This window comes from Leptinotarsa decemlineata, unplaced genomic scaffold, assembly GCF_025532065.1.
Source record: "Leptinotarsa decemlineata unplaced genomic scaffold, Ldec_3_MD MMD2_tig00001019_RagTag_RagTag, whole genome shotgun sequence".
NCBI classification, from domain to species: Eukaryota; Metazoa; Arthropoda; class Insecta; order Coleoptera; family Chrysomelidae; genus Leptinotarsa; species Leptinotarsa decemlineata.
Genome location: NW_027412557.1, coordinates 1,708,557 through 1,714,190, shown reverse-complemented (window position 1 = coordinate 1,714,190; position 5,634 = coordinate 1,708,557).

Sequence of the window (5,634 nt, the reverse complement as noted above, 5' to 3'; positions counted from 1 at the left end):
GACTATGATGACGAAAACGTACACTGCTTGGATTGGCAGATACTTGTTTCTGTCAACTTATAACTCAACAAACACATATTATAATGTGGAAACATGAAACTCCGAGCTTATATAGGAATTATCATAAAGGGAGGGGTTCAAGAATGAACCGTCTACACATTTAAAGTTATATGATATGGATCAAGCTCAAGGTCGTCGTGTATCAAGGATAGAGTCGATCTTCAAGGTCAAACTTTCTCAAAATGTAATGGTGTACTAATAGTTCAAGGTCATTTGGAGTCATACAAGGTCGAATGACGTGCACATAGTTCAAGATCGTGTGGCGTCATTCAAGGTCAAATTGGAGTGATGAGAGGAGGTTCAGAATCGTCATTGGCGACCTACTCTCGTAAAGATGAGATTGTACCCTTGAAATTCAAATGATCATCTGGAGGGTAATTAGTATCGATACCAACGTTCACATGTCACTGTGAATATATCTCATGACAACAATAATAAAGACATTTCATATTAATATATAAATTGTTATATTTTCCTTTCATCGTTCCCCTATTACATTTTTTCTGCTCGCTCTTTATTCCATTCACATTTGAGATGTTATTATTTCAATATGATGGAAACTCTAGCACAGTCACGACGGAATTTGAATTTCAACTTGGCGAATAACTTATTTCGTTCTCCTTCACGATATATTCATATGTGTTCAATAGAACGATAGGTTTTGACACGAACTTGATAAAATACATCAGTGCCATAATGACTATACTGAGAACGTGAGATAAGATTACGTGATTGGACTGAATATTAGAGTTGATCAAGATAAATCATCGATTGGTAAATGATTTTGCCTCATACAGGGAAAGTCATCCAATCCACAGACTGCATGGAACTCAAATTATGATGATTTATTTTCCATTTCTTTTACTCTGCAACATATTTTTCAAAAATATCTTAGGCTTTCAAATAATATGTTAAACACTCTTTTGAAATGATATGATATCAAAATTGATTCACAACTTCCATAATAAACTATCCAAAAGCACATGGTAACTGGTGTCAGAGCTCGAAATGTATTGAGGTGAAGTGGGGAACAGAGTAGTAATCATATAAACATTCATACTAAGGTATTATCAAAAAATATAATTGAACAAATAATTTTGTTTTTATTATTTCTTTGTACTACATATACCTCAAAGTTTTTGTTGTAGGAACGACAACTTTTAAAATATAATGCCCTGGATTTTACAGGTTTTTTTTTAACAAGGTTCATACTACACACTTCTCCAGCTTTGGGGCGAGTGTGTAACTGGTTTATATCTCAAATGGTTATACAGTCAAAATATTAAGTGTTTAAAACTACTTAAAACACTGAATAATACAATACAGAAATCATTTCTATCGTAAAACAAAATAGTACATAAAAAACTGTTTCACTGTGTAAATGTCGAAATAAAAAAACGCATTTTTGCAAAACTTCGTTTTATTCATCTTAGCTGCAAAACAAACAAAACAAAAACGTTTACAGAGAATATTTAACTTCATATGACAATAATAAGCTAAGAACTATTTGTTATATGACGAAAAGTCTATTTAAAATTTTATTAAACCGCGTCTACCAAAGTAGGATGATGGAAATGAAAGAGTGATGTCCTCTCTTGCAATAATCGCACATTCTTCAGGGCATTTCCATATAAAAGTTGAAGAAGACGTAAGATCTGAAGTAGGAACTTTTTTGGTGAACTTTATCTCGAAATCATCATATTCGCTATTAGTAGCACGTATGATCTGGCCAACATAGTACCTCATGTACGTTTTCCCTGAGAGGCACACCAACACCCAATCATTTTCTGTTATTTCATTCAGAGGCTTACTAATTTCTTTCAAAAAAGCTTCTGATTCCTCTTCTTCTCTACTCGTCTCTTCTTCTATGTCATCGTCACTATCATCAAGTATCATTTATTCCTCTGATTCAATATTTTGATAACCTTCTTCATGAGATCCTTTTTTTTGGTATCATGTATTTCTTGCAAACGATTAGAACTTTCATTCTTCCAATGTGCACTTTGTATCTGGAAGTACCTGCAACGCTCGCTGCAACATAACTTGTTGCAACATAACTTGTTGGTAACTTGTTATAGGTTCTTTGATGCTCTTTCCATCTCTTATATGATAATATTTCTCCTTGGACACGACTTCGGAATTATAAGGAATAATGCCTGTTTCTTTGAAACCGTTCATAATGATTTCAGGATCTGTTTCTTTCCATATTTGACCAACTGATGAGCATAGGCGTTTCTTGTGTATTTTTCTTCCTTCGTTATGTATCTGCCAGTCTACTACAGCACTGTCCCATTTGAATTTCAAAGACTTAAAAACGGATAAATAGAATAGCTGGAATAGATTATCTTGAGCTTTTTTTATTAATCTTCCGTCAACATGTGATGTGTGACCATCATATTATATTAATGAAATTGAACGCTCAAGTCCGAAAATGTCTAGTAAATGTTTTTCGAAGTATCTTAGAAAAATATCTGCCTCCATCCAGCCGTTAGCTGGATGTTAGCATATGTTGTTCCAGGAAATTCTTCTGATGATGGTGCCACCCATTCGTCCCCCATATTCTTTGCTTTAAAAATTAAGGATGGAGTTTCAACCCATCAGCACCAACTGCCATCAACACGGTTGTGCTTTCTCTTCCTGTACCTGCGGTGGTTCGTGACGAAGCTGCCCCCCATTTTCCTACTATTTTTGTTTCAGACGGATCCAAACAAAAATTGGTTATATCCAAATTTTATGTTTGTCTTGGTTTACCATGTAAATATCAAAATAATTATATATTATAAATGAATCTAAACACTTCTTTCTGGCAAATTCCACAGATTGTGTTTTTTTAATTGATGAGTTGTGACGCTTGAAAAATCCAAGATACCATTTCTCTCCTGGGCGCCTATTTTCAAGCCGTGTCTTAAAATTTATTTTTAATAACATACTTCTCAACAATATTTAAAATGTCTCTCCGCGTTAATCACCACCCCCATGTTTCTATTGTTATTAAGCACTCTGCAAGTTTCGCTTCTTCATCATAAGAAACTGCTGTTCCTTTTCTCATAGTTGAATTTTTGTCACCCCTCAGTCCCCTTCGGTGGTAACTGAGAGTCATTTGTGGAATGTTATATTTCTTCTGGGCCGCATACTGTGTTATTAGACCTCTTGAAATTTCTTCTAATGCCCTTTTTAGAGTGTCATCAGTATATGTATTTCTCTTAGTTGTTTTACGAATATACTTTCTAACCATTCTTGCCTAGAAATAAAAATAATGATTATTAAATTTTCCTTTTTCGGTTAGGGGTAAGTGTGAGTATACTCCGCACTTTCCTCTGAAAATCACAACACACTTGCCTCGTTATAGTTTTTTAACGATGCAACTGTTTATAAATTGCCATTTTTATGTTAACATGACTTTACGAAAAAATAATGAAAAAAATATAATTATTATTACCTTCACTACTCACTACATCTTTTACAAGAACTAAAAATCAAGTCTCTGAAATGATGACTGTCGAATTCATTGTACTGGTCAAATTTTACTCAGTGCTACAATGTGCCAATGAATGTTGAACAGGTGGTCAGTTAGCTGATCTAGAAAACTACAACAGTTTATTGATTTCAATAGAAGACACACTATCATTCAATTCGATTCCGGTAGATATCACGTCCAACTCTTGAAAATAGTACGTTCCCGTCTACACACTTACCCCTGTTACACTCTTACCCCACCTCACCTTACAACATAAATGTAGGTCAATTGAAAAATTGGTCGAAATACGTTTTAACGTTGATCAGCTGTCGTTTCTATCAACAAGTTCAATTCCTATCACAGGTCAGACCATACGTAGTGGTCACTCTGACAAAGTCAGATTTGCTTAGAGTAGGAAGATAGGTAGGTCTAAAGTGAATGGGTCTATTCGACCCTCCGCCGCAACCCGCATGGGTTTATTGTGGCTCACACCTATTCAAACTCGGCCAAATAAACCCAGCTTCTTAACGAAGCCGATTAGTTTGTATGGTGAATGGTCTTTCAGGTGAGATGGTGAGAGTACGGAACTGCCAAACTCAAAGAACCTGATTCGGTCCCCAGCGGAGCAGACACAAAGTATATGCTATACTGTTTCATCATTTTCCAGACAGAGGTGACACACACTGTCTTCCGACACTCCAAGTCTCTGCATATGACGATTCAAATGACAGTGACCTGTAAGAAGGCCTGCTAGACATCGTAGCTCATACCTACTGTAGTCCAACAACTGTTTGGAATCAAACTTCGAAGGGTGAATAAACGCCTTGGAGTGAGCCAATCCTGGAAGATTCTGCCAACAGTCCATAAATCTTCTTGCCAACCAGGTGTTCAGTGTTTGTTTGGTAAAGCCCAAAGCGATGCCAATGACAGATTCTGGTCCAATGAAGCCGCTTGCAGCACCCTCCTTTGCAAGAGAGTCAGCAGCTTCATTGCCTTCCAGGCCAGTATGACCAGGAATCCAGACCAGAGACAATCTGTTGAGTCTTCCTATAGAGGAGAGTCGTTTTTGGCAGTTTGCTACCAATTTAGACGTTGCTCGGTAGGAGCCAAGAGCTTCCAATGCTGTTTGACTGTCCGAGAATATTTTTACTGAATTGAAGGGTTATATTTTCAGGAGTGATTAATTTTTTGGGAAAGAAAGTTTTTGGCTTTCTACTACTCCATCTGATACAAAAAAAAAGGAATGAGAGAATCTTCCAAAGAAAGGAAGGAAGTAATCAATTTGAAACTCTATACATGAATGTGTAGATCATGCAAAGAAGTAACTTTCAGATACAAACTGAAAGAAAGTCCTCCTGAAACAGCTACTTTCATATAAACATTGAATTACACGAAAGAAAATAATTCTTTCGAAACAAATACTTCTATATGAACACTGAATTATACAGAAGATACTTTTCTCTACTCAGTTTGTATTTGAAACATTTGTTGTGGAATAAGAATCAGATATCATTAACATGAGTTCAACTTTGAATGAATGGTAATAAATTGTACTCACATAGAACACTGTCACCCTCACTGGTATACACCGATGTTTCGCCTTAAGACACTTGCCCTAAGGGTCTTCAGTACCAAATTGGATAACATTATAGAAAATACACACACTTTATTCATGAATTACGATTTTGAATGTCACGGAATAAGCTTGATCTGCTTATGTCATCGATGACATCGTAATGACACTCATTCACCTATTTGATTTCATTCCAGCCAAGAGGAATCTTATTTGAATTGAAGGGGTTATATTTTTAGGAGTGATTAATTTTTTGGGAAAGAAAGTTTTTGGCTTTCTACTACTCCATCTGATACAAAAAAAAGGGATGAGAGAATCTTCCAAAGAAAGGAAGGAAGTAATCAATTTGAAACTCTATACATGAATGTGTAGATCATGCAAAGAAGTAACTTTCAGATTCAAACTGAAAGAAAGTCCTCCTGAAACAGCTGCTTTCATATAAACATTGAATTACACGAAAGAAAATAATTCTTTCGAAACAAATACTTCTATATGAACACTGAATTATACAGAAGGTACTTTTCTCTACTCAGTTTGTATTTCA